This window comes from Ciconia boyciana, chromosome 9 (assembly GCF_034638445.1).
Source record: "Ciconia boyciana chromosome 9, ASM3463844v1, whole genome shotgun sequence".
NCBI classification, from domain to species: Eukaryota; Metazoa; Chordata; class Aves; order Ciconiiformes; family Ciconiidae; genus Ciconia; species Ciconia boyciana.
In genome coordinates this window covers 14,930,533-14,942,952 of record NC_132942.1, presented here as the reverse complement: position 1 = coordinate 14,942,952, position 12,420 = coordinate 14,930,533, and the positions used below count along the sequence as shown (strand labels likewise).

Below are 12,420 nucleotides of genomic sequence, written 5' to 3'. Positions count from 1 at the left end.
AGCTGCGCACTGGTCATCTCTTTGCCAACTTTTTCTACAGTGTCTTACTGAGAAAAGTGTAACAGTAAAAATATTTTTCCAAACTTATGTCCACTTGAAGTAAACAGATCATATATGAAACAAATCTCTGGTGCTTTTTCCTCCTTCTGAATAATATTATGTGGAATTGGTATTCACTGTGGGTATACTGGGATATAGGCTTTTGTCTGTAGAGGCAGGCATGCTGATACTTTTTGCAAAAACCATTTCAGTGTCAGTCCAAGATAAAAGTAACAATAAAAAACTCTTTTCCTTCTGAAAATCAGTGTGGACCCAGTCAATTTTACGATAATCATGTCTGCCGTGCATGAGAGTCCTGGTGGATACGTTCTTAGCTTCTGCTTTATTACCAAAATGTGAACAGGGAAAGTAAAACTATAAAAAAATTAAAAGGCAAGAGCATATCACAATCTCCTAGAGCTATAAGAAAATGATAAAGAGCTGGGCCATGAATATATAGAAGAATTCATTGAAAATGTAATAATTTTTATCATGTCTATTTAATCTCTCTGTGCCGCAGCACATAGCCCTTAACTTTTAGTCTACTTGCGAACTGTAGATTCATGTTCTGAGTCAAAGTATTGAGACGGGAAAAAAAAAAAGGCCTGAGTTTGTATGGAGAATACAACCTGTTTCGTGCTTATTTTTCTTCAATTTCAGGCTGTTGTCCGAGTGGAGTCGTTCTAGTTCCTGAGGCCTGTAGGTGGCAATCTTGCGCTGTAGTGGAGAAGCAATTCCGAACCCTTCCAAACTACAGGTAGGACTGTGTGGGTTAGGGGGAAGGGACAGGGGATGGCAGCAGATGAAACGAGAAATTTTTTTCTTTTTTTTTTTTTTTGCTACTGTTCTTCAGTTTTTAAGACTTGCTTCCCTCAATATTTCCTCACAATTTCTTAATCCCCAGGATTTAGTGCAGCAATTAACTTGTGATGAAGTGAGGCAGTAACAGTGCAGCAGTTAGAGCAACACTTCTTAGCAAGCCCAAGAAAGCAGAGCTGCAGCAGTGATGTTCTGTTCCTGCCTGAGCACCCAGACACTCCCTCCAATAGCTTTTCAGGGCTTGAGTGGGATCACTAAAGGAGTCCTGACTTTTTTTCCATCATGGAGCATGGCCCTGATGTTCAAGAAGTTTGGAAACCAGTTTGGCACAATATAAACAACTTCCTTTAACAGCTCTGCCAAATACATAAATGGATCCACAGGAGGATGGTTGAGGAGGAAGTGGGCCACCCCAGTTCTCGGTTTTTATGATTATTCATCTTCTGACCTTTATCAGCAGGACCTAAAATAGTAAAGGTCTAGAATTTAGAGTACGCTTTGGAAAACATAGTAGTCTTCTGGATGAAGCTGAGAAAAGAGAAACTTTCGATGACCAGTTTTTAAGAGAAGCAGGACTGAACTGACATTTTTAACACTGTATGCACAAGTTATGTCCCGCCTATATTATTTTATAATAAAATATACTTTGCTGGCTTTTCTGAACTACTGAAGTTATATGAATAATTTCCTTTTTTTGATATTATGGGGTTACACTAGTATTAAAATCTTAGCAACTGTGATTGGATCTAAAGACTCCATTGCATCTGAAACTTTGTATTTGTGGATAATTTTCCTCTCCCAATTACTTCAGGGGGAGACCCCGCAAGACCCCCAAAATCTATCTTTTAAATTCATGCTCTGCAAGATGCATGTTTGCTTCATGCTGCATATTTCAGCAGAACACTCAAATACACTGGGGAAGGTGGGGAGAGAAAACCCATGACTGGAAACTGCAGAACAGTAACTCCAGTTCAGTACAGGGAATGCAATTTATGTGGCTGCAGGGAAATGAGTGAGTTCAGAGCTCAGATTAAGGAAAGCAATCCTGTCTTGATGTAAATCGTCCAGTAATATATCATCAGCCCTGCTCACATATCAGTATTTCACTTAAAGAATTTCAAAACCTGAATGGCATAAGCACGTGACTGACTTCATTTTGAGATAAAATGGGGATGTAATTCTGGAATGAAAGCATCTAATAATCTGAGCACTTGCACCAATAATCTTTAGTTGAACTAGGCAAAGCAAAGGGAATCTGACAGTATGGACCTGCAGTGGTTTAAGCCCATTTTCATTTTGTGTGGTTGCAGGTCCACTTTCCCTGCCAAATGTTCCTTTTGGCTTTGACATGCATATGACTCTAGGGTGAGCTGGCTTAACTGATCTAGAACAAGACTTTCAGTTTTCTCACTAGTAATTAGTTCTCAGCTGATCAGCTCCCTGAGCTGCTTATTGCCCAGTCACATAAATGTCACTTCTATTGAGAGAGGAAGAGGCGAACAGTTTTGTTAAATTGACTGTTATGGAAATGCACCCTACTCTTTCCTCTCATGCACTAGAGCAACACAAGTTATAACCTATGGTCACTTTGTTTTAAACTTACAGATAACCCCTTGAATGAGAGGGTGTAAAGAATTGTAATAACAAATATCTGCAGTGTACTGAACTCTTGAGTCAGAGAGGCTGGCTCACTAGAAAGGAGGAAGGAAAGCTGCATGATGCAGTATTGTTATTGTTTAGAACTTCCCTCAGGCTGACATCGTTCACTCCTGTGTTTTTTTTCCTTGACTAGCTACAGATTCAGATCTAACCCTAATCTAGCCTTTAGTGAAAGTTAGATGGCAGCTCTCCACATGAAGAGAAATCAGACCCAGTTTTAAAGCTCTATGGGAGATGAAGACGGGAGGCTTATCTTACCCTAAGGCAGACCGAAGTGCTGCTGACTAAAAGCTTTTTTGGAAGCCATGCAATGAATTATCCCAATGCACAGCTCAGTTGAAGGGAAAAAGATCTAACAAGTCCAACTAGGTAATTTTTCGTTAAGTGTTAGTGAAGTTTGACATTCTTAATCTCTTTGTTACTTCCACAACAGAACAAGTACTTCTGGCATAAACTACGTTCTAGAGGAAGGCTCAACAGGCAAGTCCAAATAAACTGTTAAGAAACTTGCTTTTCTAGAAGACCAAATCTGCAATCATCTCTGTATGAATTTGGTTTTCCCCTCATAGGAAATGAGCAAAAGAAAATATTTAGACGTGAAGTCAGGCTTTACCTGGTGTGCTACAGCAGTCAATTTATGCTATGCTAAGCAACTTAAAGCTGAAACAGTTCTTAACTGAATTTTTCTTAATAGCTGTTCTTTACTAAATAGTGAAATTTTTTGTCTTATGGAATGCTTCTGTGTCTTTTTAAAAGAAATTCTGTGTAAGAATGTTTTCACCAGAACATATAGATGACTTCTTTCTTCTTTACCTTGTTCTGTCAGTTCATTGGCTCTGAATGGTAAGAGAATTCTGCCTTGTAACTTAACAAACATAAAAAAGTGTACTTTTTAGTGTGTGGATTCTGGGGATGGAATGCCTGTCATTCTGGGGATGGAATGTCTTGCAAAACATAAGTGCAACAGTCTTCACACAGATCTCTGAGAGGGAAATACTGTCACATTTTAGACTGGGGAAACTACAGAGCCCATCCGTGTTTGTAGTCCAAATGCATCTACGTCCAGTATTGAAACAGCATTTTATATTTCTTCTGCAGTTATGCAAGGAACTACAGTATATTCAAGCTAAAGGAAAATTATGGTCCAGATCAAACAAAGGGCAATGAAATAACCAAATTTCAGGTAACTGTCCATGAACTAGAAATTAAAACTTCAGTTCTAAGAACTGTTTCAAATTCGTTAACTATGATGGTGTCTGTCCAGGAAATAGGATCTTGAACTTCTTAGATGGAGAGAGCTAATTTGAGTTCTGCTTACTGGTTGATTGCTCGGACCATGGAGTCACTTAAAAAGGGTTGGGCATCACTGCCAGCTGCAGTCACTGCATTTCAATGACAGTGAATTCTGTAGAGTCTTAGTGGGGCATCCAAAGGGTAATCATTGCATTTTTTCCTCAAAGTGTCTTTAAGTGGTTGAGCTTCTGAGAGGACTTGGTAGTGATCCTTTCACCTAAATCCTAACTACATATCAATAAGAACTGTTCAGTTTGGGACAGTCTTGGGCATCTGAGGATGATACAGAAGCACTAATGAGTTTAGTTGCCCCTGATTGGGATTTGTAAGTCCTTTGTTGGATCTGGTCATAACTATCTTATGGAAGGTCATATGCAGTATAAAATATGACAAAATGGAATTCCCTTTCTTAAGAAAGGCAGCTGTAAAGCATTGGTGAAAATAGGTGAATTATGGGTTATCTTACATATATTGAAAACCTTTTAAACTTGAAATCTGAAGACCTGGCAGATAAGGGCTATATTCCCTTATCTGTAATTATGCTTTGCCTTGTTGGAAAGATGCTATGGCACTTGCTTTTCTTACAAAAAAAGGTTTATGTGCTTGTGGACTGAAGGGTGGTTTCCTGTGTCTGAATGCTGTTATAGCACTGATACTTTCTCTTTCTTACGGTAGGCTAGAAGGCAGAGATTGTTTTTCTGTAATGCAAATCGCTGTTTTTAGATGCAAGCTTTAATTTTTGCTCAATGCCAGGCACCTGTAAATGAAACTGCCAACACTACAGGGAAGGAAGGAGTTAACTTCTGAGGTGAGGAAGCAATGTACCTGCAAACCTTCTGGCTTGGTGAGACAAGGATCTGCACTCAGCCTTTTTTCTTTTTAATAAATCCAAACTTGTGAGTGAAAGAAGCCAGTATGCTTTTTGCTCTACTCATTGTCTCATGGAGAAGAGGTGAATATAACTTCCCTCATCATTGGAAGCATGAATCTTTCTGCAGCCACATAATGTGGCTCAGAATTAAAAGGGCAAATGGGCTTCAGACTGGTCTTTCTGATAGACATTGGAAAGCCAAACTGACAGCTGCTGGGTAGTCAGTGCAACTGCTGAGGAGGTTGGAAGAGGGTGTGCAAACAGGTCTTCTTGCTTCTGTTTGAAGCAACTTTAAAACTTCAGCAGCTATGAAAAAAATATGCTGGAGCTATATTTTATTTCTGGTTAATGTTATTTGGCATATTTGTTCTTAAAACAGAACTTCATGTAATTGGATATCAGAGTTTTCTTTACAATATAAATGGATGTGGGAGGTTTTTAAAAATATTTTCTGATTCTTAGTGATAATGCCTGAGCATGGCAGCTCTCAGGAAGGTGTGTCTGGCTTTTAGTTGACTTGTGTTATTTCCATAATTTTAAAAAGCCATGAAATCTAGTAAGTGATAGAATGTGGCTGTAATGACCAGTTAATGAAAACCATTATGGCTCATTTATGAGATCTGTTAGTTCTTATAAAATACTTCTAAAGCATCTGGGTGCTTATGGTCACAAAAATAAAATGGCAGTAGAAGAGATTTTTTTTCTGTTTTGAATTATCATTATTGGGAAAACAGTGTTTTTACTAATGCTGCTGCCAGATTTTTCAGAGATGCTGTAAAGCATAGGACTTAAATATGTCTATAAAAAAACCCCTCTCAACTTCCTCCCACATGATCTGGATTGTATCTTCTGAGACTGTGTTGTCTTAGATGTAGAAAATTGTTTCAGCTGGAGCTGGTAAGCAATAAACAATTTACTAAGGCGATTTACTTCAGCTGTAGGAGTATCATCTGTATAGATAATTCATGAACTTCTGGGAGAATTTGCCTTTGCTTTTTTGATAGTTTCTAAATGCTTCAGCTATTACTACTTAAGGACTGTCTAGTTGCATCTTCTATTTAGCCTGAATTTAAGCTGCATAACACTATCTGCATTTTATGAGATGTGTGTTGATATTTGGATTGGTCACTTTTGATGGAAGTGATTAACACTTGCCAGCATAACAGTCTAGTAAGACTATTTGGTTTTGCCTTGTGGACCCATTTGATGTATCCCCATTGTGTTATCACTTCTGTCTTGTGAAGATGTTGACTGTTTGCTGGGATTTAATACCTGTTGATCAGATTTTCAACATCCTTTGCCATCCAAGTTTCTTCTATGTTGTTGTTTACAAACAGCTTCTGCAGAATTCTGTAAATCATATTGCCCTATTTGTTCTGTATTGCTATGTGTTCATACAGCGTCCAGTAAAATGGGTTGAAGTTATGTTGCCAGTTAGACAACTGTGCAAATGTTAGAAACAACCAAGAAACTTTGTGGGAGGCTTTGTCGCAGAAGTTTATTGTAATTTTGCATGGCAAAGAAAACCTCAGATGCTGTAGTCTTCCTTTTGTGTTTTACCTCCTATATCTTCAGTCTTCTTTTAGAGGGCTCTGTGAAACTGTTTATAATGTCTGTACCTTCTTATTCTGTTCCTCTGCTTCCCCTACCTAGATTTTGGCCAGATCTACTAATAATGTTTTAAGTGAAGTATAACCATCTGAATGCAGCCTTAACTGCAAGATTTAAAATACTTAAGGCAAGAAAATGATAAAGTTTGAGTTGAAGTTCAGATCATGTCTCAGTGACTAAAAGGAGGAAAAAATAGGAGACTGAAGGAAAGAAGGCTAGGCTTGCGGCAAGGCTATTTATAGGCCTTAAAGAACTTTTACCTCATGCGCTCTGTGTGACTGTGGGCAAGTTTCTGGGCTCAAGTTGTAAGTTCATGCCAAAGTATATGCTGAGGTTAACAAACTGCATTTCTTTTCCATTTTTATATAACTGTGGATGCTTTTTATCTTTCTCTATGGCATGGGAGGGGGGCCATTTTGAGAGCTCGCCTAAAGAAGTTTCACTATTTCAAGGTCCTTGACCCTGGTAATGCCGTTCCTTTAGCTCTCTGCTGGGGGGTGTTATACTGGCCCCTTTTGTCAGATGCCTCATGTTTATTGTAAGGTGCTCGAAGCCACACTGAGGCCTTTTATAAATTGAAATGTATGTGGGGTGGATGATCTGGGGACTCTTTATAGATAAATCTTATTCCTATTTTGATACAGAATTTGTCAAAAATAGCATCTTTAACAGCAGATTATTAGAAGGTTGAAATTGTTGCTATTTGTCAGTTGAGAGAAAGAAAGCAACATACCCTACCTCTTATTTTCAAAGGACTAGAGTATTATCTCCCATGAATGGTCTTTCTTAAACATGCCTATTGCATACAGCCAATAAAAATAAGTCATGAAACATCTGACTCCAAGAGGGGTATTTAGGGGGAAAGAAAATGTGAAGTCTTGCATCTTTTGGGAAGCATTGGCAAAAGACAGGGAAAGTGAAAAGCATTGCTAATTGCTGAAAATTATCAACATCTTTTTCATGTCCAAAACAATGTAGGTGAAGATGATTCAGACTCTTTTTAATTAAATTTAGGTCTATTAATTTTGTAATAAGTTTGATGAATGGTAAAGATTTATCTTCTAGGTTTTTTCCCCTAATCAGGCTTTTCTTTCTCTTGGTAATGTATAGGAAATAGTGTCTGGTGTTTTCCTTAATAGTGTTTCTTCATAAGTTATCAGGTCTTCATAAATTGTCACAATGATTTGACAATAGGTAGCAATTAAAGGCCCAGCAGTCCTCTGACCAAGTCACAAACACACCGTGGTGTTTGACATGATTGAACAAATAGCTGGTCTCTTCCCTGGAGGTCGTTGGTAGGAGAAAGCAGAGATGCTGCAGGTTCTGGTTAAAGAGTTTTGGCACAGCTATACAGACAGAGCAACTCAGAAAATTTATTATAAGAAAAAGAAAGTCTAATATAAAGTCGTGAAGCAAAACATGAGTCTGAGTGATTCTGTGTTTTCAGTAGGGAGCATCTATTTAAAAACACTAGGTCTGCACAGGTTTGGGTCTGAGTAACTGAAGACTTGAATATGTGCAATTTTCCAAAAGCAGGCAGTGAAAAGTTACTTGATGACTACTGGCACAAAGAGAATAAACTGAGTTTGTTTGTACTTATTTCTGTGGCAGCTAAGAGAGGATAATAATTTGTGTGTGGAATGACCTACTGGGCTACACTTGTGCCTGGCTTCTTTAACACCCTCTCCTTTTTTTAAATTGGCTATTTTATGAATTAGGTCTCACCTTTTTAAAGGTTGCAGCTTGGTATTTGAGGAAGGATCTATGGGAATTTGGAGAGAGAATTAAAAGGTGATTGTCCTATAATGTACTTTATAATTGTTTTCAAGAATATGTTGATGATGGGAAGATTACTGAAGGCCAACAAGTGATTTTTTTTTCTATTTATATATTTGTAGGTGGTAGAGAAATGCTAATTGAGTTTTTAATGACTTTTTAATCCTTGAAGTCTTACTGTTTCTGTATAAGTTCAAATTAATAGGAATGTAAACTTAAAATAGGGTTTCCAATAGTCCAACTTGCTTTAATGTTACTCTTTTTAAAACCCCAGTGTTTGTTCCTGGAACAGACCTAGGGCACAGTGATCTACCTTTTATTACCAGTTCTTGGTGAGCAGAGTGGGGAGTACAGTGAGAGCAAGGTAAAAATATTTTTGTGCTTTGGCATTTGCAATTAAATGTGTAAGCCTGTATTGTTACTACTGCTGCAGTAATGTCATGTTGCATAGCAGCACTAGGTTTGATAAAAGCCTGTTGTATTAGGACACTTCAATATCTAGCACTGATACGCAAACATCAAAAGACCTATTAGATGGAATCAGTTTGTGTCGGTAAATCCAAGAGATCTTCTATGACCAGCCAGTACACAGAGAACTTCAGTTAGTGGTTGCACTCAATTTTTGTAGGTTTCAAAATGCAGCTTTTGGTGCTCTGCCAGGGAGAATCTGCAACCTGATCTGGTGGAGCAGGACAGGATCCTGCCCTGTCTCCTCTTACTACATCAGTCTGTCTCCTCAGCATACTCTGTGCTCAAGCTATTTATGGCACAGCCCCACTTCAAGAATCGGATGTACCTGGTGCATATGCTTCCCAGGGTGAAGGTGTCGCTCCTCCAGAGGAGCAGTGCAGAGCAACGCAGAGCATGGGGATGTCAGTGGGAACAATTGGATGATGTAATATTGTCTGCTTGACTATGTGGACTGAAAACTAATGATGAATGAAGTTACTCTTATTTTGAAAATTATAGACAATATTTTTTTTCTGGAAGAAAGATACAAATGGCTGAAGGAACTTAACATGTCCAAGTTAAGGTTTTATTTTTGACCTTAATAAATTCACCTCTGAGAGCTGACCTCTGGATGCATTCCAGGACAACCTGCAAAGATGAACTGTATTCACTCTATAAATAGGGAAGATGGCTGTTTGAAGACGTTGTGTCCCCTTATGCTCTTAGTAGGAAGGACGTTGTGGCAGTTGATATATCAAGTTATCAGTTTCAGGGCTAGTAAGCTGATTATGAGCCCTGAATAATACAGGCATTTAAATTATGTGAAATCCTGTTCTGAGACTGGTCTAAGGAGAAGGTGGTATTTCTGCACTTCTTATTGCTTGAGGGAGTAGAGCTGTGCCATAATAGTGGTTTTAAAAAGTACTAGTACTACACCAAGTACTAGTGCATTTCCACCACAAAAATAAAAGTGGGTTTTTGTTGTGATTTAAAAAAAAAAAATTATTACACTACAGGAAGCATATTTGTTTAATGTTAATGGAAATTTAATCTCATTGTCTCTAACAAGAAGTAGGGGGGGAAGGCAGGGAATTAAAATTGGCACAGAGAAAGTACTCAGTTTTGAAGTAGCTAATAATGTATTAGCTTAATGAAGTAGCTTAATAATGGAATTAAGACTAGATGGATAATAAAAACATTTTGAAAAATATCAAACTGAGTTTTTGGTTTCATTCTCTATAAGCTTGGAACCCCCAAGTTCCAAGTGATTCTTTTATTGTTTCCACTTCCTTCCATAGTTTAAATAAGATTTCCAGCTGTTCCAAGATAAAATGTGTTTTTCTTTCTCTCTCTCTCTCTGCTCTTCTCTGAGTATCATTTACATCAAATAAAAGAAGTTCAGTGAAAACATGAGGAGAGAAAGACTCTTGGTGTGTGTATGTGCGTGTGTTCAGTGATAAGGGCTCAACTGGGATGTGGCAGTTTTGCATTCAGTTGCTGGTTCTTCTGGGATGGATGGGCCATAGTAATTTTACTTAAATTCCAGATCTTCAAGTCTTTTTTTTTTCCCTTCCCTCTTCCTTCCCCAATCAAAACATAACTTATAAGGTATTCGTTTGAGTTTCAGCTAATTTTCTATCAGAAAATTCCTGACTAGCTCTGATCGAAACTGGGGTTAGGTCTCAAAAATGGCTTACACTTAGCCTTACGCTTGTTCATTTAAAGCAATGTGTTTGTTCTTGATGTTAGGAATCATTTACCTCATGCATTGAGGCACGTATGCATTGATTTAGGTGAAGTCTCTCGCACCTTATAGCACTGCACAGTTTTCTTATTTGTTATGCTGGTCCCCCATTGGCGGCATCATCAGGAGCTGTATGCATGGACTAGGTATAGATTACAGACCTTCTTTCTAATAAATTGTTGTGATGCAAAATGAAATAATATTGTATGAGGGACACTGTGCATGGGGAATATTTGAGTATGTATGGTGACACTGGTGTATGAAAAAGAATAGAAAAAAGCTGTACATAACATTCAGGTTACAGTATTTTTGTTTCATTTTAAAAAAGTCAAGAAAGCATGGGCAGCATGGATACAATAGGACAGTGCAATACTTTCATTAAGTTTACATGTTTTCAGTGGTACAGCTACCACAGTGAAGCTTCTCTAGATAATTTTGTTAGGGAAAATACTTCATTCTGTTTTAATGTAGCTGGAATTAAGATTAGTTAGACATGAAACCATTGATCTATTAAACAGTGGCAAAGTGTGTAAATCAATTCAGTTTGCTAAGTGGGGAAATATTCTTTGGTGTTTGAATCCTGGTCATAACCTCCTAGATCTCCAAGAATGTCTATTAATATGGTGCTTATATTGGAGTTTCAATTAATATTTTTTTAAATGTAAGCAAAATCCTTCTGTTATGTGTGTGCATAGTCATGTGTACTCATCTGAATCAGCCCATAGTAGTCTGTCTGAGGAGTTTCAGAACGTGCTGAAGAAACTTATTCCCACAAATGCCTTTGAAACTGGAGTCTTTGAAGGAGCTCTAAAAGAAAAAAGAGTTACATGAGCTGTATTTGGGATCAGTGAGGGAGGGAGAAGTATGTTGGTAATAATCTGTCTGGTAATAGTCTAGCAGAATTGTTCTCATCTTTAATTGATTCATTTTAAGTGATATGGGAATTATTTCTCTAAGTATAACACATATAGTACTGTATAAAGCTAGTAAGAGAGAATGTTGCAGCTCCAAAATAATCTAGTATTTTGATCAAATTGTAAATTAGTACTGTAAGTTGAGTGACTTGTATAAGAATCAAATGCAACAACTAGCTCAGTTAAAAGTAGGTAGAACTTTATAGGTATCACTGCTTCCTTCCTACTCATATACCTGATCTTGTTTGGAAATCTCTCCATTGTGAAGAGAGGGTGCTGAAAGTTCTAGGAAGCATTAAAGATGTGGGTGTTTTTTAAATTCCAATAAATTTTTTTGCAGAAAGAAAACTTCTCTCCCTTTTCATTCATATTAAACTGGGAAAACCAGCCTTTGCTGTGAATTGCAACAGTGGTACATCTAGATGATCAAGGTCCTTGATCTTTACAGCAAGAAAAGACTGACCATTTTGAACCCTATTTCTTGTGATTCTTTAAGTAAATAAAATGTTAAATCTGTATATTTTTTTTTCCACTGGAGTAGGCTGTTTCTTCTTGTTTCTTAACTTGTGATGTTAATGTTCTGTTTGACTGTTTCTTTAATTTTTTTTTTTGTGAAGGCAGGGTTTTCTTCAAGTGTCCTTTTGGTCTTTCTTTTTGCTGATGGATGTCTGAGTTTGCAAATTAAATTATCTTATAAAGCTAAGTAGAAGTGGGTGGAATGGCTAATTTTGGATGCCATGTTTATTTCTCCTCTAACATGAGCTACAATAAATTGAAATGATTAAAATTGATAGATCAGTTAATGGCCATTTGAAATGCATTTTTCCTTTAAAATTTAGGGAACAAGAATAATCCTTTATTTTGTCCTTCTGAGAGATTAAAAGCTTCCTTAACAAGGCTGTAGCTTTGACTTTTTTTAAAATGTGGCTTTTCTTATTTTGCTAAGGAAAAAAAACCCCAGAACTGAAGATCTAGTCAATTTGAAACCATTGCTTTTTACTCCTATATTGTATTATTTTATATTATTTGGTGCTTTATCTACCATCTTGAACAATGTTAATTTCCACAGTGTGGAAATGACATTGGCAACTTAGCTGCTCACTGATTGACTGTTGCTGAAGCATCCTTTCTTTTTCTTGTCAGAAGAGCATCTAGTAAAAAGATACAAAGATAAAATGAATTATGAAGAAAATAATTTTCAGACATCACTGACTGGAGGTAAATTTTGCTTTCAGGAGGCTGGG

The 12,420-nt window shown here is 37.3% G+C and overlaps 1 long non-coding RNA gene across 2 annotated transcripts in view; it reads left to right on the top strand.

The window, feature by feature from the left end:
* The first annotated feature begins 746 nt into the window (after positions 1 to 746).
* Positions 747 to 12,420, top strand: part of LOC140656955 (uncharacterized) — a 117,697-nt gene continuing 106,023 nt past the window's right edge. For both annotated transcript variants that reach the window (XR_012044181.1, XR_012044180.1), the window contains exon 1: positions 747 to 796. This is a non-coding gene — a long non-coding RNA (uncharacterized lncRNA). The remainder of the gene's footprint in view (positions 797 to 12,420) is intronic.